Genomic DNA, 24,319 nt, shown 5'->3' with positions numbered 1-24,319 from the left:
CTGTGCTGAAGTCTAATACATGTGATGGATCCCCATAATACTTCCGTAGCATGGAAACATGAAATACTATATGAACTCCTGATAAACTAGGTGGCAAGGCAAGTTTGTAGGCCACCTCTCCAACTCTCTCTAACACCTCAAAAGGACTAATATACCGATGGCTCAATTTTCCCTTCTTCCCAAACCTCATCACACCCTTCATGGGGAAAACTCTAAGTAGAACCTTCTCCAAAGCATCCTGAACCAGATCATTTCCCAATAACCTATCTTTCATGGGATCAAACTAACCAATCGGAGAATGACATTGTCTCCCATATAAGGCCTCATACGGAGCTATATGGATACTTGACCGATAGTTGTTGTTGTAGGCGAACATTGCTAATGGTAGAAACTCATCCCAATGGCCAAAAAAATCAATGACACATGCTCACCACATGTCCTCTAAAATCGAAATAGTACACTCGGGCTGCCGATCCATTTGGGGATGAAATGCCGTACTCAGCTTGACATATGTGCCCAACACACGCGGCACTGCTCTCCAACAATACGATGTAAATTGAGTGCCTCGATATGAGATACTAGACACAGGAACACCGTGCAGGCAAAGAATCTCTCTAAGATAAATCTGAGCCAACTCTTTTGAAGTATATTCATGACTAGAATGAAGTGTGCATACTTGGTCAGTCTGTACACAATGACCCACACCAAATCAAATCTCCTCAAGGTCCGTGGCAGCCCAACCATATCCTTAGCGATATGCTACCACTTTCACTCCGGTATATCTAGCCTCTAAAGCAAACCACCATGTCTCTGATGCCCATACTTAACATGTTGAGACTTCAAACATCAAGCAACAAACTCAACAATATCCTTCGTCTTCCTCTGTCACTAATAATGCTGCCTCAAATCACGGTTCCGTCTTCGCGACATTCGGATGAATGGCATACCGCGAACTATGGGCCTCCTTAAGAATCAACTCTCTCAAACTATCCACATTAGGAACACCAATCCAACACTAAAGCCTCAGTATCCCATTATCACTAATAGTCACCTCCTTAGTATCACCGTGCTGCACCGTTTCCCTAAGGACAAGTAAGTGGGATTATCATGCTAATTCACCTTGATGCGCTCAAACAAGGACGACCGTGATACAACACAAGTAAGAAACCTACTAGGCTCCAAAATATGCAACCTCACAAGCATGTTGTCCAAGGCCTAAACATCCAAAACTAACAGTCTCTCCCTAGTTTGAATAAAAGCAAGACTCCCCATGCTCTTCGCCTTCCTATTCAAGGCATCGGCCACCATATTAGCCTTTCCTGGATGATAACGAATGATGATGTCATAGTATTTCAATAGATTTAACCACCTCGGTTACCTCAATTTCAAATCCTTCTGCCCGAGTAGATGTTGGAGACTCCTGTGATCCGTGAACACCTTGCAAGACACATTGTAAAGATAATTCCTCCAAATCTTGAGGGCGTGAACAATGTATTCCAACTCCACATCGTGCACTTGGTAGTTCTTCTCATGGGGCTTTAATTGACGTGAATCATAAGAAATCCCTCTACCATCCTGTATCAACACACACCCAATGCCCACCCGTGAAGCATCACAATAGGCTGTATATGAACCCGACCTCGAAGGCAAAACCATAACTGGAGCTTGCAATTAAGACAACCTTTAGCATCTGAAAGCTCTCCTCACACTCGTCTGACCACCTGAATAGGGTACCTTTCTAAGTCAACCTAGTCAATGGGGCTGGTATAGATGAAAACCCTTCCATAAAACAACAATAATACCCAACCAACCCTAGGAAACTCCGGATCTCTATAGAGGTGGAAGGTCTGGGCCAACTATGAACTGTCTCAATCTTTTTCGAATCCACCTTAATCCCCTCACAAGACACCACGTGGCCCAAGAATGCCACCTAGTCTAACCAGAACTCGCACTTGGAGAACATAGCATATAGCTTCTTCTCCCTAGAAGTTTGGAGCACAATCCTCAGGTGCTGCTCATGCTCCTCCCGACTGCTTGAAAACACCAATATATCATTAATGAAAATAATAATGAAGGTATCCAGAAAAGGATGAAACATGATGTTCTACTACTTTAACTATTTGAATAAATTACAAGTTATTCTAACCTGCACACTTAAACAATAACTCCAATTAATAGTTTATGAATGACATCTTGATTACAACTCGATTTTCAAATACACATGAACTAATAGACTCAAGAAGAACACTGGCAGTGATGATCGACTTGCGTGTTGAACTCGAGATACACTATGTTGTTCCTTAGTTGATGTGCAAAAGGATAATCTTCTCAGTCCACAGGGAAAGTATTTAACTTCCCAGTACTCGGAGATCTTTGGGAGTCCTACATAGAGTCAACTTCTTGTTTGATAGAAATCCTAAAGCTCCAAGGACTCCGCGAATTTTGTGACAGTTGTCTATCACTTATGCAAACAAATATTCTTGGACAATAGTCCTTATCGCATCAAAATTCCCTTTCCAGCAACCTCGGACTGTAGTAACTTTGTGTAAACATTAGTGCCTTGTAAGAACTTTCAACATCTACCTTGAGGAACTGATTCATAGCACATGTTCACTTGACACATTTTGTTAATCATCAATACCCCAATTCTTAACAAATTCCCCTTTTTGATAATGACAAACTTTGTTCGCATGAACTAGGTAATGGCATTCGTAAACACTCACATCCCTACAATAACAACATGTGAACAACACAACACAAACACAAACACATTGGGACCTAATTCAGAGCATATAAATCATCCCCTAACTTTATCTTCCCCCTTTTGAGATCATCAAAAAAATAAAAAGTTGTTAGATAGTCTAAGAACAGTTAATGAAAGATTCATGCCATTGAGGCTACAACACAAGCACAATAAATATCAAGACAAATGAACTATGCTGATGATATAAACTATGTGAGAAGTAGGTATAGAACCATAAGCCCAGGGCCTTGAACTAAAACATTAAAATAAAATAAACTAAAACATCCTGCAAATTACTCAGAACTAGAAAAACAAAAAATGAAGCACCACTAGGTTAATAAGACAGAGTGGAGACAAGGGGTAAAGGACCATGATCAATTTTAAGAAGATGAGGGGGTCAAGTATTTCACAAGGTTGGAAATCTATTGAGCATGAGCCTCTCCATCTTTTCCGAGCTCCACTCTAAGCTGCATGGTTTCCTTTCATAGCTCATCATTTTCTCCCTAAGCTTTGCATTCTCCTCCAAATCCAATTCCAATCTTTTAGAAAGTTCAGCTGGCCTGCTGCTCCCAGGCAAGATGGTAGAACCAGCTGGCCCTCTAGCCTTGATCTCAACATAACCACACTGGTTGAGTGTGACAGCATCCATAACATCATTATGATTCCCAAACTTCAGCTCGGGCAAGGCTATATTGAGCTTGTCAAACAACTTAGTTAGCATGAAGGCATAAGGCACAACATGCTTAGGCTTGGAGATGTCTGCATCCCTAGTCATATGTTGGGAAGGTTTATAGCTATACCTGTATCCAACAACAACATTACAGCCATATCAAGCAGGGTTGACTCATGCTTTCTCCCAGATCTTTGCAGAATGCAAGAGTTCACAAAGTGAAATAGCAGTTTGTGAAAAGGTTTCATGTCTATATTGTACACCTTCTGGGGAGAATCCAGCTCAAACTTTTAGGAGAAATTTCCGGTAACTACAATGACTGTGTCCATATCATTGTCTATAGTAAGCCACTTCTTCAGATAGTTGTCAAATCCTAGGGAAGGAATGTTCGGTAGTAACCCAAGCTCTTCAGCATCAAACTCCATCTCAAATTCTCCCACAGAACTCTTTACTACCCTGCCATCAAATTAAAAATTTGCATAAAACTCAACCACTGCAGGCATACATATAAGTGGAATCTAACAAACATATGTATCTATCCCTGCAACTCAAGCTTTTCCACTAACTAGGCCATGTCTTTTTCATCAATATTGGCAAGTATCTTCCCATTCAACACTTTTCTATTCTTGAACTCAGTCAACATGTCAACTATATCAGACACAACCCTTTTCTTCTTCCCTTTGCTTGTCTTCTGAGAGGTGGCAGTTGCCTTGGTGGGTTTAGCAGTAGTCTTCTTCACTGGTAGTTTCTTGGCCCTTAGAGAAGGACCAGGTTTATCCTTCTCATCCAACTCAACTACAGTTTCAGCAACATGAATTTTCTTTCTTGATTTATTCACACTCCTACACTCCTTGATCATTTGTTCATGAACATCTTTTCTTTTGCTCCTGGTGAGAGGAATACTAGTAGGAGGAGCCACTTACTTTCTTTTCTGTGGAACTGATCTTGTAGGTTTTATAGAGGCCTTCCTGTCATTTTTCCCTACCTAAGATAAAGGCAAATAATCCTCATTACTATAAACCTCCTCATCTCCAACAAAAGAAGTTAAAGATGGCCTGGGTTCTTTTGATCCTTCCTCTTTATGAACTTATTCTAAAGGGGCCATGACAGTATTCCCAATAGCCATAGAGCCTTCAGATTGCTCACTGGCATTTTCCTCTTCACTTTCAGATTCAGTACCCTTATTTTCACTTTTTTTTCATCTTCATCACTCTCACCCTCAGAGTCACCTTCTCCCTCACTTTCTTCTTCTTCTTCTTCTTCTTCTTCTTCTTCAGAATCAGCCAGTTGCTCATCTAGTTGTTCTTCTACATCACCTTATTTTCTTCACCTGATTCTCCCTTATTCTCACTTTTCTTTTCATCAGTACTTTGGGTTTTCTCCTGCAACAGTTGTTCCTCCTTATTTTCTTCTTCTTTTCCCTCCTCAAGAACTTTCTCATTATCCTTATCATCAGTCCAACTGTAGGAACTTCCATTAGAACTCTCTTTATCCCCTATTTCTTTCTCACTTTCCCCCTCAACAACAGGTAGGTCATCAATTGTTTTCTAGTTTTTGTCCTGAGTTACTACTTCGTTCTCTATAACAATACTCTCTATATGTGGTGTGTCACTCGGTGATGCAACAACTTCTAACAGGGAAACTTCAATTGCAGAGATTAGAACATCAAGCTTAGATAGATGAGGTTTTACCTGATCATCCTTGACGAGTGCAGATTTCCCCTGAGCAGGAGCCGCCTTAACTTTTGGTTCCTCTTTAACAGTAGCAGGATCCACTACCTTGCCACTCTTTACTGATTTCCTTGAAGTAGCCTTGACTTTAGTGGGTTTGGAGGTAATTCGTGAGACAGATACATGTGCGTGGAAAGTTGGTTTTGGAGATAGAGGTACAGTGGACGTAGAAATTACAGGCATAACTGCAACAGAGGATGATAGTGCAGGTAGAGTAGAGGGCATGGGTGGAGACGCAACAAGTGTAGGTTCAGAATCACTAGCTAGTTTTACACTTTTCTTTGGCTTGGACTTTATAATATTGGGTTTAGCTCCAGGCTTAGATGATGGTTTTTTTTTCGAGGGGGTTTGGCTGGACTTAGTCATGATGGTGAGAGGATAAAGAATTTTCTTTGGTTCTTGTTTAGGGTCACCGAGGTCTGAGAGATGTACCACAAGAGGTCTTTCAAAGAAGGTAGTCCTAATTTGACTAGAAGAGAGAAAGTAACAGGATTTGAGTTGTAATGGGACTTTAATAACGGTTACTTTTGACCACTGGACTTTTAGAATTTATTGGACTCTAATTACATTAGGATTCCCCCTTGATCCTTGACTTTGACAATAATTATGAGTGATGTTAACTGGATTAGGGAGTCTGAGTGTAGTAGTAATTTTAGTTATTAAGTTCCAATGATTTAGGACAAGATGGCACGTACTTTAGTCCAAAAACCAACTCCTTTGCAACTCCTTAGTCATTTCTGCAATAAGCTTCCAGAACAATAAGTTGGTATCATAAAGCATAGTCATCAGCTAGACTTTCTAGGCAAGTGTGTATACTTAAAACAAGTATGAGACTGAATCAAGCAATTGATACTTAACTATCTACATATATTGACTTCTTTTCTAGCCAATCATGGGGTTTAAACCGAGTTGGAGTTATTTTTTAATCCCAGTTCTAGTTTGTTTCATTCAAAATGGTCCCTACTTAGTGCTTAGTGAAAATGTCAGCAATTTCATTTTCAATTTTAGAGAAATTTATTGAGATATTACCCTTTTCAACATTATCTCTCAGAAAGTAATGTTTGATATCAATGTGTTTGGTTCTCTTGACTTCCTTTAGGTGAGACTCCTTGGGATTTTCCTGAAACATTGCACATAGTCCTACACTGAACAGAATATCAGGCCTTCTTGCAGTGAGATAAAATAGTGATCCAATCATTCCTCTGTACAACTTTTATTCCACAATTTTCCCTTCTTCATCTAGATCTAGCTTTGTTTCAACGACAATTGGAGTGTCAATTGACTTTAGAAGAGTCCATGTTGAATTTCTTCAAAAGTTCTTTGATGCATTTTTGCTGATGGATCATGGTTCCAGTAGGTGTCTGTTTGATCTGCAGCCCTAAGAAGAAATTCAATTCACCCATCATGCTCATTCAAACTCACTGCCCATTATTTCAGCAAATTCCTTGCACATTGCTTCATTAGTAGCCCCAAAGATAATATCATCCACATATACCTGCACAATCAGAAAATTCTTTCCTATGTTCTTCAGAAACAATGTGTTGTCCACTTTACCTCTTACAAAGTTATTGTTTAAGAGGAATTTTGAGAGCTTCTCATACTAGGCTCTTGGAACCTGCTTCTGTCCATACAATCCCTTGTCTAACTTGAAAACATAGTTAGGGAACTCTTCACTTTCAAAACCAGGGGCTGTTTAATAAATACCTCCTCCTTCAGGTAACCATTCAGTAATGCACTCTTCACATCCATATGATATAGAGTGAACTCAATGTGTTCAGCAAAAGCAATTCGCATTCTTATAGATTCCATCAGTCTGGCCTTGTTTTTTGTGATATTTTCTTGCTCATGCAACATATGGTACCTATAATAGTTCTATTTTTGGGTCTTTGCACCAGATGCCAGACCTTACTTCTCTCAAATTGATTTAGCTCCTATTGTATGGTTATTATCCAATCTAGGTTCTTTAAGGCTTCCTTTATGTTTTTAGGCTCAATCTTTGAGAGAAATACAGTGAGTGCACACAGATTTCTCAATGTTGACCTGATTTGCACTCTTACATTTGAATCAGAGATGATACTATCAAGGGGGTGTGATATTTGATGTTTTTATGGCCTAACTTGCATACTCGGAGATGGTTCAGGAAATGAGTGACCCAAAGGAACAGGGCCAATGGGTGCAACTTCACTTGTTTGAGTGCCAGTCAGTGTAGCTCCCTCTTCTTATTGCTCTTCCTGGCCACTCTCATCTCCCTCAGGATTCCTTGACCCCCCCTTCAGGTTGTTGTTCAGATTCTCCAGAAGTTCCTTCATCAGTGAGCCCTATATCATAGTCTTTCACCTACAAGCCTTTCTCAGCCATGTTGTTAGATTCATCAAAAATAACATGAACACTTTCTTCTAAACACATAGTTCTTTATTAAATACTTTGTAAGCTTTACTATGTGGTGAGTAACTAAGAAAAACTCCCTCATCACCTTTTTCATCAAACTTACCTAGAGCTTCTTTGCCATTGTTGTGTACAAAATATTTACACCCAAAGGCTCTTAGGTGAGTGATGTTAGACTTTATTCCTTGAAGTAACTCATAAAGAGTCTTCTAAATAATGGGTCTGATCATGCACCTGCTTAACAAGTAACAAGCAGTATTGACTGCCTCATCCCAAAAGGTGTTAGGCAGTTCACTAGCAATTAGCATAGTGTTACCCATATCTTCTAGAGATATATTTTTTCTTTCCACAACATCATTTTGTTGTGGAGTTCTAGGTGCAGAGAAGTTATGATCAATATCATGAGTGCTATAAAATTCAAGAAATTTAGCGTTTTCAAACTCAGTCCCATGGTCTACTCTTATACTTGATACAACACTCCCTAGTTTCTGTTGAATTATTCTGACAAACACGCAAAAAAAACTTTCATCCTTAGATGCTAGAAACAAGGTCCATTTATGATCAACAATCACAAATACATTCTTTTTTCCTCCCCTACTCTTAACTCTCATTGGTCCATATAGATCCATATGAAGAATTTCCAGGGGTTTGGAGGTACTAACAACTTTCTTAGATTTAGAGGATGACCTTACATGTAAATCTCTGACACAAGCATCACAAACCTTGTCTGATGTGAACTAAACTTTTGGTAGCCCAAGGACCAGTTTCTTTGCTGCCAGCTATTGAGTTGAGATAGACTGGCATGTCCCAGTCTTCTATGCCAAAATAATAAGTCATCTTCCACTACACTTAAACATGTATGCTTACTCTGAGGAAGCGATACAATAGATATCTTGTAGACATTGTTTTGTCTCTTGCCTTTCAGAACAATTTCATCGGTATCCATCTAAGTGACAATACAAATTTTAGAATTAAACTTTACCTCATTGACTTTATCACACATTTGAGAAATGCTAAGAAGATTATGATTAAGTGCCACTACATAGTACACATCTTCTATAGCATGCGAGAGTGACTTACCAACCGTACCAATAACTATTATTTGTCCTTTTTTTCCTATTTCCAAAGGACACTCCCTCCTTGGAAGGCTGTTAGTGAGAGAAAGTTTTTCTTTTCACCAGTCATATGTCTTAAGCATCTACTGTCTAGATACCAATCTTGATTGTTTTCTCTCACCTTAGCCTGAAATAAAAATCACAAGTTAGTCTTGGGAACCTAGACAAGCTTGGGTCCCTTATTATAGGAAAAAGGATGAATCAAATCTCTTATTGCTTAGAAGGGGAGAGTGTTAACAATCCTTTTCTTATTGACCTTAATCCACTTGGTTTGAACAAGAGAATTGATTGTGGGTTTTTCTTCCCTCTCCACATCTTTAAGTAACCCAAAGATCTTTTTGAACTTAGCATGAATTAAGGCACGACAAGTATCTCTGAAGTGTCCTACCTTCCCACACTGAGTGCACATCTTATTATTAGAAATTCCTACATACATGGAATCATACCTAGGTACAGGTTTCGTATAACCACATTCCTGATTTATTAGAGCTGCAACTTTCATTTAGCCAATTTAGTGCATCCGAGGATCTATGCCACTTGCTTAGCCTAAATAGCTCATACTTTGCTTTTTTAAGGTTCTCTTGTAGTACTTTATTCCTGTAGTTAGCATCATAAATACTATTTTTGAACTCTTTCAGTTCTTTTTCAAGATTGTTTTGCTGATCACTCATCATTCCCTTCCCATATGCCACAGATTGCTGCTCGTTATTAGAAGAAAGCTCAAGAACTTGGTTCTTAAGATTTTTGACATATCCTTCAAAATCATCTTTGTCAGATTCAAGCTTTTTAAGATCAAGCTTAACACATGAAATGTTGCTTATTAACCGATCATTTCTAGCACTCAACCTATCCATCTCACTCATCATGGTAACTATTATGGCCATTAACTACTTTTTAAACAGAGCATGGATATTTTCTTTCAAGTTAGAGATACTTACCTGATTTCCTTCATCTTCAGCCTCTGAGTTTTATGTTCATTAATGTCTTTCTTCAATTGCCATTAGCGCAACTTCAATGTTTTCATTTCAAAAATCAGACTCCAACGTCCTCCATATATCATGAGCAGAGATGCAAGAGGACACTTTATAGAGAACACTCCTTGGTAGACTTTTATAGAGCAGATCCTTTGCCTTTGAATTTTGCTGGATCATCTGACGATCCTCAGCATCATATTCCTCCTCTCTCTTGATACTCTTGTTTCCATCACTATCCACTTTGGTAGGTGTAATTGATTTATGATTAATGATTATCCATAGATCAAAATCAATATACCGAAGGAACACTTCCATACGCATCTTCCATTCATCATAGTGATGTCCATCAGATGGAGGGGGTCTTCCGATGTGCATTCCTAGTCTCTACAGGGGGTGTTTCAACTGCCTTGTGTGAATCTATCACAACATAAAGTCTTATAGCCTCTTCCTCCTTATCTTCCTCTTTATCAATTCCACTATCTTTATATGCTGCTAGAAAGGCTTGTTTCTTGGCCTTAGTGAATCCTTTGCCTAGGATTTTGCCTTTGTTTAGGCCCCGCTCTTTCATTTTTTTCCCTTTTCTCTTTTTCAACTATTTCTTTCTTCCATTCAATTTCACACATTGGACAGTTTTTGACCATGTGGTCTATCTTGTTGCACTTGTAAAACCCATCATATGAAGACTTGTCAATCTGCTTACGTTTGCCAGTGTTTTCTCTCTTAGATGCATTCTTGGAGTTCTTCATGAACTTTTTGAACTTAGCAAACATTTCTAGGTCCAATTCATCATTGTTAGACTCATCTTTTTTGGATGCCTGAAGAACCAAGGCCTTATCCCTCTTTGGTTACTCCTTGCGCAATTCCAACTTTCTCATCATATGGGTCTTTAAGTTTACAATCAACTCATCTAGTGAAATCTTATCCAACTCTTTTGCTTCCTGGATGGCTGTGACTTTTGATTCCCATGAAGCAGGGAGAATCCTTAGAATATTGCTAACTAATTCTTTAGAAGTGAATACCTTTCCAAGTGACTTCAGTTCATTTGTTATTATAGTAAACCTAGTCATCATTTCCCGAATAGGTTCAGACTCCTTCATAGAGAAAAGCTCATAATTCCTTATGAGCAACTCTATCCTTGATCTCTTCACTTGATTTATTCCTTCATGAGCAGTTTATCATGCATCCTAGATCTCCTTTGCATTGGAGCATGCAAATATTCTGTTGTACTCATCAGGACCAAGTCCACAGATGAGGATCTTCTTGGCCTTTGCATTCTTTTCCATTATCCTGAAATCTGCTGCTACAAATTCAGAGGGTTCTTTTGGAACAATTTCATTTTGCCCATTTTGTTTTGTGAGAGCTAGTGGTCCTCAATTCACTATTATCCATAGTTCATAGTCCTCAACCATTAGGAAATCCTCAATTCATGCCTTCCACCAACTGTAGTATTTTTTGTTGAACAGAGGTGGTCTAGTAGTTGTCTGTCCTTCATTAATTCCTGGTGGAGCACTCATTTTGCTTCCAAGTTCTCTCTAGGTTTTAACCACGATTGAAAGAATCACTCTGATACCAATTATTAATTTGAGTGCCTTCCTAAATTACTAAAGAACGTGGTTCTTAGCCTTACTCCTTACACGTAAATGAAAGAAATAATAAATAACAAAGACATCAATTTTTTATTTGGAAAATCACCCTGATCAAAGGTGCAAAAATCATGGCCTACCATATAGGATTTTAACTTCAACTTCACTAGAACAAATGATCCAAATGTACTGATTACAAGACCTATAAACTAATATCACACAATTCTCCTACTTCAATTATTTGAATAAATTACAAGTTACTCTAACTTGAACACTCAAACAATTAGTCCAACTAATAGGTTATGAATGACATCTTGATTACAACTCGATTTCCTAATACACATGAACTAACAGACTTAAGAAGAACACTGACATTGATGAATGGCTTGAGTGTTGAACTCGAGATACACTATGTTGTTCCTTAGTTGATGTGCAAAAGGATAATCTTCTCAATTCACAGGGAAAGTATTAAACTAACCAGTACTACGAGATCTTTGGAAGCCCTACACACAGTCAACTTCTTGTTTGATAGCAATCCTAAAGCTCCAAGGACTCCGTGAATTTTATGACTCCTGTCTATCACTTACGCGAACAGATATTCTTGGACAACAGTCTTTATCGCATCAAATAGCCATGTCCAGAAATCTCGGACTATAGTAACTTTGTATAAATGTTACTGCCATGTAAGAACATTCAACAACTACCTTGCGGACCTGGTTTTTAGCACACATCAGCAGCCACCTTGAGGACTTGGTTCTTAGCACATGTTCACTAGACACACTTTGTTAATCATCGAAACCCCAATTCTCAACAAGACATCACTAAGTACTCATAATGCCTATAACGGGTCCTGAAAGTTGTCTTAGGAATATCTGAAGACCTGACGTTCAACTGATGGTAACTCGATCTCAAGTCAATCTTCGAGAATACCCTATTACCCTGAAGCTCATCAAATGAATCATCAATACGCAGTAGTGGATACCTTTTCTTAATGGTAACATTTTTCAACTATATGTAGTCAATGCACATCCTCAAATAACCATCTTTCTTCTTCACAAATAGTACTGATGCACCCTAAGCTGACACACTAGTCTTGATTAAACCCTTATCAAACAATTCTTGTAGCTATTCATTCAATTCTTTCAAATCTACAAGTGACATGCAATATGGTGGAATAGATATGGGCTGAGTGCCTTGCACCAGATCAATACTAAAATTAATATCTCTGCCGGGTGGCATACCCCGCAGATCTGTAGGAAACACATCTGAGAACCCCTTACTAATGGAACTGACTCAACAGTAGGAGTATCAACACTAACATCTCTCACAAAGTCCAAATACACCAAATAGCCCTTCTCAACCATCCGTTGAGCCTTTAAAAATGAATTAAATCTACTGGGATTGTGACCAAGTGAACCTCTCTACTCTAACCTAGAAACCCTAGCATAGACTACATCAAAATCTTATAGTGACAATCAAGAATAGTGTGGTACAAAGATAACTAATCCATACCCAAATTCACCTCAAAATCAACCATGCTGAGCAATAAAAGATCAACTCTAGTCTCATAACCCCCGAATAGTAACCACACATGATCGATATACACAATCCACCATCATATAATCACCCACCGGTCTAGATACATGAACATAAACATCAAAAGAATCACGAGGAATATCCCAATAACAAGCAAAATATGATGACACATAAGAATAAGTGGAACCGAGATCAAATAATACTGAAGCATCCTTGTGGCACACTCAAACAATACTGTGATCACAGTGTCAGAAGCAACTACCTCTAGCATAGTTGGAAATGCATGGCAATGGTCCTATATTCCACCTGACTAATCTCTCCCTCTAGAGTGGCCTCAAACCGACTGAGCCCCACCCCTAGATAGTTGTGCGGTCGGTGTAGCTACTGGTGCTAAAACCATAGGTTGCGTGCCCTACTATGGGACGTTAGTCAGAGGTCTGGATGATTATTGAATTGGGAAAGCACTATATGAACTGTGACTAACTAAGAAACCACGAGGAATCTGACAAGATGCCTGAGCGGCCCTATAAGGTCATCCTCAGCTGTGTTGTGACTGGCCTCCAAACAAGGCACCACCAATACCACCTAAACCACGGGGCCTTTTGGCCTCCCACTCCTCTCATTCAAGCCTACAAAAATTCTCCAAACGCCTGGCAATCTCAACCACCTAGTCAAACCTATCATTTATATCGACCTCTCAAGCTAAACCATATCGTAGACCATAGTTAAAGCTATCAATAAAGATCTTGATCTTCTCCCTCTAAGTAGGAACCAAAAATATTGCATGACGTGCCAACTCCATAAATCTCATCTTGTACTGGGTCACGGTCATGCTCTCCTGGCGTAGATGCTCAAACTCCATACACAACTCCTCTCTGCGAGTCTATGGAACAGACTTCTCTGAGAAGAGAACTGAGAACTGATGCCTTGTGAGTGGTGCGGTGCCAACTAGTCTGCCTGACTCATAGGTCTGCCACCACCTGTTAGCTGGGCCCATTAGCTGAAAAGTAGTAAAGTCAACCTTATTGGAGCCCATAAGACCCATTGTGTAAAGAATCCGATGACACTAATCAAGAAAACCCCGGGCATCCTCTAACTCTCCTCCACTGAATTAGGGAGGACGAAGCCTCTGAAATTGCTCTAACCCCTTCTGCTCTTCGTCAGTCAAAAATTGTCCAACTCTGGCCTGTACCGCAAAAACTAGTTGCACTGGAAAACCCCCCGATATCTGATAAACCTGAGCTACCTGCTTTTGAGTACGGGTGGTGGGAGCTCTTCCCCCATCCTGTGAGGTAGTCAGTGCAACTATTATCAAATCTGCCTTAGCCAAGTTCGTATACACACTCAAGATCTGGGCCATAGTATCCTAAAGACCAGGTATAGCAATAGGTATTGCTGGTGTCTGAGCTGGTCCCAAGGGTTCAACAATATCCAGAACCTGCTCCTCCACTGGAGCAACTGGTGGCTCCACAGGTACTTCCCTAGCTGTAGCGCGAGCCCTACCTCGGCCCCTACTTCAGCCCCGGCCTCTCGCAACCCACCATAACAGAGGTCATCCTTATAGGCCCGCTCAAATGGCTTGTCCGGTTCATCATTGTGCATCCGCTAGCCATGGTTCATACAGTGCTTATCCGGGTCAATAATCTCTTAGTGCCCTCCCAGCTCAGAGTTCATCCCATGTTCTATCAGTTTAGGGTTCGTCTGTACCAGGTCCTTCTAGTTGTTACTCTGCTTCTTGGGGTCCGATTCAGTCCCTGCTTCCATTGATGAATCAAATTTGCTTTGAGTGTGGAGAGTTTGCACATATGTGGAGGTATTATCCTCATCTTTTGGTAGGTCCAGTTCAGCAGAGGGGTTAGGCAATGACTTTCGCACTAGTTACTTCACCGCCCGCTCAGCCAGCTCGAGGTGTGGCTCAGGCAGCTAGAGGTCGCCCTAGAGGGGGAGGCCTATCAGGTGGTGGTCAGGCTCGATGTTATGCTTTTCCCGCTAGGCCATAGGCCATTGCTTTAGATGCAGTAATCACAGGTATTAGTTTAGTGTGCCACAAGGATGCTTCCATATTATTTGACCCTGGTTCCACGTATTCATATGTATCATCATATTTTTATAGTTATTTGGATATGCCTCGTGAGTCCTTAATTACGCATGTTCAAGTATCTACATCGGTGGGCAATTCTATCATTGTGGACCGTGTGTATCAGTCATGTGTGGTGACCATGGGAGGATTGGAGATGAGAGTTGATCTTTTACTACTTAGTATGGTTAATTTTGATGTGATTCTAGGCATGGATTAGTTGCCCCATGTTATACGATTCTGGATTGTCACGCTAAAAATGTGACATTGGTGAAGCAGGGATTGCCTAGGATTGAGTGGAGAGATTCTTTGGACTATGTCCTCAATAGGTTGATTTCATATTTGAAGGCCCAACAAATGGTTGGGAAGGGATATTTGGCATATTTGACCTTTGTGAGGGATGTTGGTGCTGATACTCCTACCATTGAGTCTGTTCCGATAGAGAGAGACTTTCTAGATGTGTTTCCTGCAGACCTATCGGGGATGCCACCCGACAGGGACATTGATTTTGGTATTGACTTAGTGTCAGGCACTCATCCTATTTTTATTCCTCCGTATCGTATGGCACCAGCAGAGTTGAAGGAATTGAACGAGCAGCTTCAGGAGCTTCTTGGTAAGGGGTTCATTAGGCCTAGTGTGTCACCTTGGGGTGCAACGGTTCTATTTGTGAAGAAAAAGGATGGTGCTATGCAGATATGCAATTATTATAGGCAGTTGAACAAGGTAACAATAAAGAACGAATATCCTTTACCGCGCATTGATGAGTTATTTGATCAGCTTCAAGGAGCTAGAGTATTCTCTAAGATTGATTTGAGGTCTGGGTATCACCAGTTGAAGATTAAGGACTCTAATATTCTAAAGATGGAATTCAGGAACCGCTATGGTCACTACGAGTTCTTTGTGATGTCTTTTGGGCTGACCAATGCCCCAGCAGCATTCATACATCTGATGAAAAGTGTATTCCAACCATATCTTGATTAGTTTATCACAGTATTTATTGATGATTTCCTAATGTACTCACGTAGCCAGGAGGAGCATGCGCAATAATTGAGGATTGTATTATAGACATTGAGGGAGAAGAAACTTTATGCCAAATTCTCTAAGTGTGAGTTCTGACTTGATTCTGTGGCGTTCTTGGGACACGTGGTGTCCAGTGAGGGTATCAAGGCAGATTCGAAGAAGATTGAGGCAGTTCAGAATTGGCCCAGACCGTCCTCAGCTAATGATATTCAGAGTTTTCTTAGCTTGGCCGGATATTATCGTTGCTTCATGGAGGGTTTCTCATCCATTGCAGAACCTTTGACTTGATTAACCCAGAAGGGTGCCCCATTCAGGTGGTCTGATGAGTGTGAGGAGAGCCTCCAGAAGCTCAAGACTGCCTTGACCACAACTACAGTCCTAGTTTTGCCTTCAGCATCGGGTTCATATATAGTGTATTGTGATGCTTCTCAAATTGGTATTGGGTATGTCTTGATGCAGGAGGGTAGGGTGATTGCTTATGCTTCATGCCAGTTCAAGCTACATGATAAGAACTACCCCTTCATGATTTAGAGTTGGCAACCATTGTTCATGCATTGAATATTCAGAGGCATTATCTCTACAGTGTGGCTTGTGAGGTATTTACATATTATCGGAACCTACAGCACTTGTTCAAGCACAAGGATCTAAATTTGAGGCAGCGGAGATGATTGGAGCAATTAAAAGACTATGATATTACCTTTTGTATCATCCCGGGAAGGCCAATATGGTGGCTGATGCCTTGAGTAGAAAGGCGGTGAGTATGGGTAGCCTTGCATATATTCTTGTTGGTTAGAGACCGCTTGAATCAGATATTCGGGCCTTGGCCAGTCAGTTCGTGAGGTTAGAAGTTTTGGAGCGTAGACGAGTTCTAGATTACGTTGTTTCGCGGTCTTCTTTATATGATCGCATCAGAGAATGTCAGTATGACGACCCCTATTTGCTTGTCCTTAAAGACATAGTTCAGAATGTGATGCCAAAAAGGTTTCTATTGGAGATGATGGGGTGTTGCGGATGCATGGTTGGATTTGTTCGCCCAATATGGATGGGTTACGTGAGTTGATTATTGAGGAGGCCCATAGTTTGTGGTATTCCATTCATCCTGGTGCTGTGAAGATGTATCATGACTTGTGGCAGCACTATTGGTGGAGAAGAATGAAGAATGATATAGTGGAGAGTGTAGCTCGGTTCTTAAACTACCAGCAGGTGAAGTACGAGCATCAGAGGCCGGGCGGTTTGCTTCAAAGGCTTGAGATTCCTTAGGGGAAATGGGAGCGTATTACCATGGACATCAGTGTTGGGCTACCACGGACCTTGAAGAAATTCGATGCTATTTGGGTGATTGTGGACCAGTTGACTAAGTTCGCACATTTTATTCCGGTGGTGACAACTTATTCTTCGGAGCAGTTTGCTAAGATTTATATCTACGAGATTTTTCGTCTTCACGGTGTGATGGTGTCCATTATTTCTTATCATGGCACGTAGTTCACATCACAGTTTTGAAGAGTAGTGCAGTGAGAGCTAGGCACACGATTTGGGTTGAGTACAAAATTCTACCCTCAGAAGGACGGACACTCCGAGCGCACCATTCAGATATTTGAAGATATGCTACGCGCTTGTGTTATAGATTTCGGGGGTTCTTAGGACCAGTTTCTATTGCTTGCAGAGTTCGCCTACAACAACAACTATCAATCGAGTATTCAGATGGCTCCTTATGAGGCCTTATAAGGGAGGCGGTGTCGATCTCCAGTTGGGTGGTTTGAGCTGGGGGAGGCTAGGTTGTTGGGAATGGATCTGGTTCAAGATGCCTTGGAAAAGGTCAAGTTGATTCAAGATCGGCTTCGCATGGAACAGTCTAGACAGAAGTTTTACGTCGATCGGAAGGTTCGTGATGTTGCATATATGGCGGGAGAGAAGGTATTGCTTAGAGTTTCACCCATGAAGGGTGTGATGAGGTTCGGGAAGAAGGGTGTGTTGAGCCTTCGGTATATTGGCCCTTTTGAGGTGCTTGAGAGGATTGGAGATGTGGCCTATAAGATTGCATTACCACCTAGTATATCGAGTGTTCACCCAGTGTTTCATGTTTCCATGCTCCGAAAGTATTACGGTGATGTGTCTCATGTTTTGGACCTCAGCACGGTTCAATTAGATGGATATTTGACTTATGATGTAGAGCCGGTGGCTATTTTGGATCGGCGGGTTTGAAAGTTGAGATTAACGGATATAGCTTTAGTAAAAGTACATAGGAAAGGTCAGCCAGTCGAGGAGTCTTCTTGGGAGACGAGGGGGAGATGCTGAGACACCTATTTGAGACTCCACGTATGATTCTAGACCCGTTCGAGGACGAACATTTATTTAAGCGGTGGAGAATGTAATGACCAGACCGGTCGCTTTGAGTATTTTAGCCTCGTTCCCCTATTTATTGCTTATTCTAAATTCATTTGTAGTCATGTGATTTTCCGGGGTAATTGGTTTGATTTCGAGGATATTTCAAAATGAATTAGGACACTTAGTCCTAAGGTTGGAAGCTTAAGTCGAAAGAGTTATCCGAATATTGACTTATGAGTAAATGACTCCGGAATGGAGTTTTGATGATTCTGTTAGGTTCGTATGGTGATTTTGGACATAGGCATATGTCCGGATATTGATTTGGAGGTCCGTAGGTCATTTTGGCTTGAATTGATGAAAGTTAGAAAGTTGAGAAGTTTGATCGCGAGTTGACTTTGTTGATACTGGGCTTGGATTTTTGTTTTGGAAGTTGGAATAGGTCTGTTGTATGATTTATGACTTGTGTACAAAATTTGAGGTAAATCGGATTTGCCTTGATAGGTTTCGGCCTCGATTGTAGAAGTTGGTAATCCAATAGTTTCAATAGGCTTGAATTGGGGTGCGATTCATGTTTTTGATGTTGTTTGACGTGATTTGAGGCTTCGACTAAGTTTGTATGATATTTTAGGATGTGTTGATCTATTTGGATGGGGTCCTTGGGGACTCGGGTGAGATTCAGATTGATTCAGATTGCGTTTTGGCCTTATAGAACTGCTGATCTGGTGTCGGGTACAGTCTTCATTCGTTCGGGATGAAGAGATCGCGTTCGCGTAGAGTTATTCAGGGACAGGAGGATTTTTTTCTTCGCGTTCACGAAGGTTTAGTGGTTCTGTTCAACACGATCGCGAGAGGGATTCCGCATTCGCGTATAAGGGTTAGGTCGGCTTGGGCATCGGGCATTTAGCCTTCACGTTCGCGAGAATGGGGTCGCGTTTGCTTAGGCTTGGGGTCAGAGGTCATCGCGTTCGTGAATGGGATGTCGCGTTCTGGTAAGAGGAATTTTCAGCTGAGAAGTTTTGTGCTTTGCGAATGCGAGGCATTTTCCGCGTTCGCGAAGAAGGCATACTTAGGAAGATTTGAAAACTCCAAATCGTGGGTTAGATAATTATTTCATATTTTGACTTGGGGAGCTCGGCTAGGGGCAATATTTGTGAGGGATTTCAATACAAATCAAGAGGTAAGCTACTTTTGATCAATTTTATCCATTAATATTGAATACCCATTGATTTTCCCACATAGATTATGTGTTTTGAGGTAAAATTTGGGGCATTTTGGACTAGGGATTGGAGAGTAAGATTTGGAGATTTAAGGGTCGATTTATGGTCAGAATTGGATGGTTTTGGTATGGTTGGAATCCTTATTGAATGGGTGTTTGGGTTTTGTGAATTTTGTCGGGTTCGAAGTCGTGGGCCCGAATTGACTTTTTGAATTTTGTAAAAGAACTTTGCTTTATCGTATGTAATCGATTCCTATAGCTTGTACTGATCATATTAAGTTGTTTGTGACTAGATTCGAGTAGTTCGGAGGTCGATTCACGAGGCAAGGGCTTGTTGGTGTATTGATTTGAGCACTTTGAGGTAAGTAACACTTCTAAAATTGGTACTGAGGGTATGAATCCCTGGAATACGTGTAATATGGTTGGTGTTGGGGTGACGGACATGCTAGGTAACAGGTGTATGGGCGTGCACCATGGTAATTATGACTTGGTTGATTCTGTAGTACTGTGTAGTTATCTAGTCTTGTTTCTATCAGTGTAATTCCTACGTGTTAGAATAATGAGCTGTGATCCATGTTAGAAATCATGTTTAGGCTATGTGCTTATTCTATTAGGACCCACTGAGGTCATTTTTGTTGTTGAGTTATTTGCTTAAGTTGCAGTTATGTACTCAGACATATTTATTCATTTGCATATCATATATCGGTCTCTGTTATTATTTACTGTTACATCATTTTATTATTATTTGGGCTGAGTGGTATGACATTTGCGAGCATGTGAGACTAGAGAGATTGATGAGTGAGTTGGGGCCTGGGAGCCGAATTGTGAGTGATATTGGCGATGGGGGTGCACGCCGTAACATGCCTTATTGGATTATTTATTATTATGGGATCGGGCTGCATGCTGCAACAAGCCATATTGGTTTTATATTAGCGCTTGGGCAGGATCCGCCCCTCCAGAGTCTGACATACCAGCAGTGAGCGCAGGCATCCGTACAGTGCTGAGTGATTGTGTGTGATGAGTGGTACATTGAGACAGACATATTGAGTATTCTGAGAGTGTGAGTACCTGGGATTATCATTGTGATGCATTACATTTGACATGTATGTTTGACATGTAGGCATAAAGATGTAACATTCCTCGTGCTAGCTGTACTTGGCATATTTTATTAGTGTTGAGCTTAAATTGTTGTATTTGAAAGCATGCCAAAATTTATGTACTGTGTACGAGCTGAATATTGAAGTTCTATGAGTTATTACTGTCATTATCTTGTTATATTTGTGTTGTTATTAGTTGATTCTGACTGTATCTTCCTGAGCTCGTCACTGCTTTCAGCCCAAGGTTAGTCTTGTACGTCTGCTACTGCAGAGAGAGACCGCACATGCGGTACCAAGTCAACAGACAAGACTCTACTTTCGCGGAAGGAATCCGCATCTGCGGTTGCGCACCTATGCAAGGACCTATGCACCTACGGACTCAGCTCACCCAGCCTCATCTCGTATCTGCGGCCAAGGGGCCACTACTGCAGTGCCTCACCTACAGCCATACCCTCGCAGGTGTGATTGCATCAGAACTCAGCAGGCATCCAAAAATCCTTCTCGTCTCCAAATAAGTCCGAACTCAACCCGAATCACACCCAAGGCCCCCGTGACCCCGTTCGAACATACTATCAAGTCCTAAAATACAACACGAACCTACTCTAGGACTTAAATCACATCAAACAAATTAAAATCTATGAATTGCATACCAATTCAAACCTATTGAATCAATGAATAATTCAACTTCTTAAACTAATACTGAATCATATTAAACCAACTCCGAATGAGATGAAATATTGCATGTAAGTCACAAATGAAATAACGGACCTATACCAACTCCCCGGAATCACAATCCAAGCCCGATATCAATAAAGTCAACTCTCGATAAACCTCTCAACCTTCCAAACCTTCAATATTTCAATTTTCGCCAAAAGGCACTAAATCAACCTACGGACCTCCAAATCAACATCCGGACATACGCCTAAGTCCAAAATCACCATACGAAGCTATCAGATCCATCAAAACACCATTCCAAAGTAGTCTACACAAAAGTCAAACTCCGGTCAACTCTTTCAACTTATACTTTTAACCTTGAGACTAAGTGTCCCAATTCAACATAGAGGAGGCAATAAAAGAGGAACATGGATCAAATAATCATAACAAACTGCCAAATCGTTACATTCTCCCCCTCTTAAAACTAGCATTCATCCTAGAATGCGTATAGAGACATACTTGAAGTGCTAAAAAGGTGAGGATAATGGCTACGCATATCATGCTCGATCTCCCAAGTCGCCTCCTCGACTGGTTGACCCCTCCATTGAACATTTACTGAAGCAATGTTCTTTGACCTCAAATATAAAGTTGCTTTCAAATAGCATAAGAATAAAAGTATGATAATCTTATAGACCTAGGACATGAAGACTAATAACTAGTGAAGATAAAACTTTAACATATCTATTTGAAAAAGAAATATTCAAATGATATTCACCCTTACGATGTTCTCATTTACTGATAAATGTATAATATTATGGTCTGTTATTTGAGTTGCGTTCAATCTTCATATTTTTATAGATGGATTCATTATTCATTTGTTAAAAAATTTAAGGGTCAACAATGTTAGCTAGGAAATTTGACGCATGATCTGTTTAGGAATAATTGGGCGAGTCCTGAACATTGAACGTTGGATGTATGCAGGGCGCATAATTGGGCATTTGGAGCGTAATCCTTACAAAACTAAGCCCCACATATGAGTCTTAGGATATTTTGCTATTGTCCTGCCTAGGAGGGAGAGAGGCGAGCCTCGAGTAAATCCAAAAAAATATTTTAAAACATCGTCTATAAGTAACGATGATAACAAATTAGTGTATTTACCAGTACTACTTTTAAAATTTTTAATTATATCTAAGAAGATTAATTCAAGAACAATTGGCATGCTTGCAACAGCTGCCACTTACTGGCATTCTCTCATGACAAATGATAAGAAAAAATTTAAAGAACTCATATACAAGATAGGAATGGTTTTTTTTTTTTTAAATTAAAAAAAAGAGAGAGGAATGGTTAACTCTACTTTAATAGAGTAGTTAATGTGCTTCTCATATCCTTTTTGACGAAATAAATATTGTAAGAGAGGTTCGCATTAATTTGAATGGTCTAACGCAGACATAGCATATTATTGCATGAAAAACCTATCTAGTTTGACAGCTCAAAGCAAAACACTATCAACATGAACCTAACTCATAAAATGTTGTTATTATTAGCCGTAAATCCTCTTTTTATTACAAGTGGCTAAAGCTTCGTGGTCCTTACTTTTCATTATGACTCACATTTACAGTGAACCAGCTACACTAATCTAAACAATTTAATTGTCACAATTTCTATAAATAGATCTGTCTATAGATACAAATATAGAACACTAATTGAAGTCAATTAACATTAATACAACAGCATTTAAACCAGAATATTAGCTCAATAATGTTCCCGCAAATAATGGAAGTAATTGACTTTGCAACACCCAAATTGTCACCAACAGCAATAGTCATTTTTGTGATTATAGCAAAACAAAGCTTCTTACTTTAAAGGGTCAGGCCTGTACTCGTATATAATTTATGATAGTTAAAAATGTAGCTTGACGATAACCTTAACTCAATTGGAAAATAGTTCAGGAACGCCAACGAACAATTACAAATGATTGCATGATCTAATTAAGAGGATGAAAGGTCGTGTTTCATGGTAATAATTTCTTTTACAAAACTCATTTCAAGTGGGTATTGTTGGAGTAAACTGTATGTATCTTAAAGAATTTGAATCTCAATTTTTGGTGATTTTGTGAAAATTTGAGTTGAATTTTGAGTTACGGTTCGAAGGAAAAAGATAAAATTTCTGCAGGTATAATTGTGTATCTTCTGTATGTCTCTTATATATTTCATATGTATCCCATGTATATCCATGTACAACTGTGTGTGAGATACATGTGTTGCAAAGAAAATTTTCAACTCAATTTCAACTACAAACTTCAAACTAGTCCAATTCACATACTACCTTCTTCAAATTTTTTATATACCAAACGGTGAGAGACGATTTTTCAAGAGTCATTTCTTCCCCAAATTATTGGTAAGTGATTCTAAACCATTTTCTTTCAATTGCCCATTACATTTTTTGAATTTTCAACCTAAAATCTAGAGTTTTCATGATAGAATTAGGGGTTAGGGTAGAAACTAGAGATTTCGAAAATTTGGGGATTTAGACCTCAACTTGAGGTCGGATCCCAAAACTAATTACATATTCGGGCTCGGGGGTGAATGAGTAAAAAGATTTTGGTCCGAACCTCGGGTTTTGACCAAGCGGGCCCGGGGTCATTTTTTCGACTTTTTGGAGAAAATTTGGAAAACTTAATCTATGCAATATAATTGATTCCTTTAGCAATATTTGATATTATTGAGACATTTTTGAATAGATACTAGTGGTTTGGAGGTGAATTCCAAAGGAAAAGCTGTGATTGAGAATTAAGTGGCCTTCGGAGCGAGGTAAGTGTTGTGCTAAGTGAAATCCATGTGAGCGGCGTATATGTGAGGTGACAAGTACTTATGCGCCACCAATTTGCATGTTTTTCATGTTTTCTCTATTTTTCTTATATTGTCCCTTTCCTATGCCAAATTGCTACGTGTTATACTAGTATTGTTCAATTTATCGTCCTTATCATATTTACGGATTTTCTGGTGATAATTGAGTTTTTATTTCAAAGTTGAGATTGATATTATGGAACCAAATGTTGAATTAAGGTTTGTACTTGTTATTCTATCTTCTTATTTTCATTTATGTATTGCATTATGATAAGTGAGAGTGTTAATGCACGAAGGGTGATGTCGTGCCATATTGTGAGTGTTAATGCACAAAGGGTGATACCGTGC

Source organism: Nicotiana tabacum, chromosome 15 (assembly GCF_000715075.1).
Source record: "Nicotiana tabacum cultivar K326 chromosome 15, ASM71507v2, whole genome shotgun sequence".
Lineage (NCBI taxonomy): Eukaryota > Viridiplantae > Streptophyta > Magnoliopsida > Solanales > Solanaceae > Nicotiana > Nicotiana tabacum.
Note: the sequence above shows the minus strand (reverse complement) of the source record.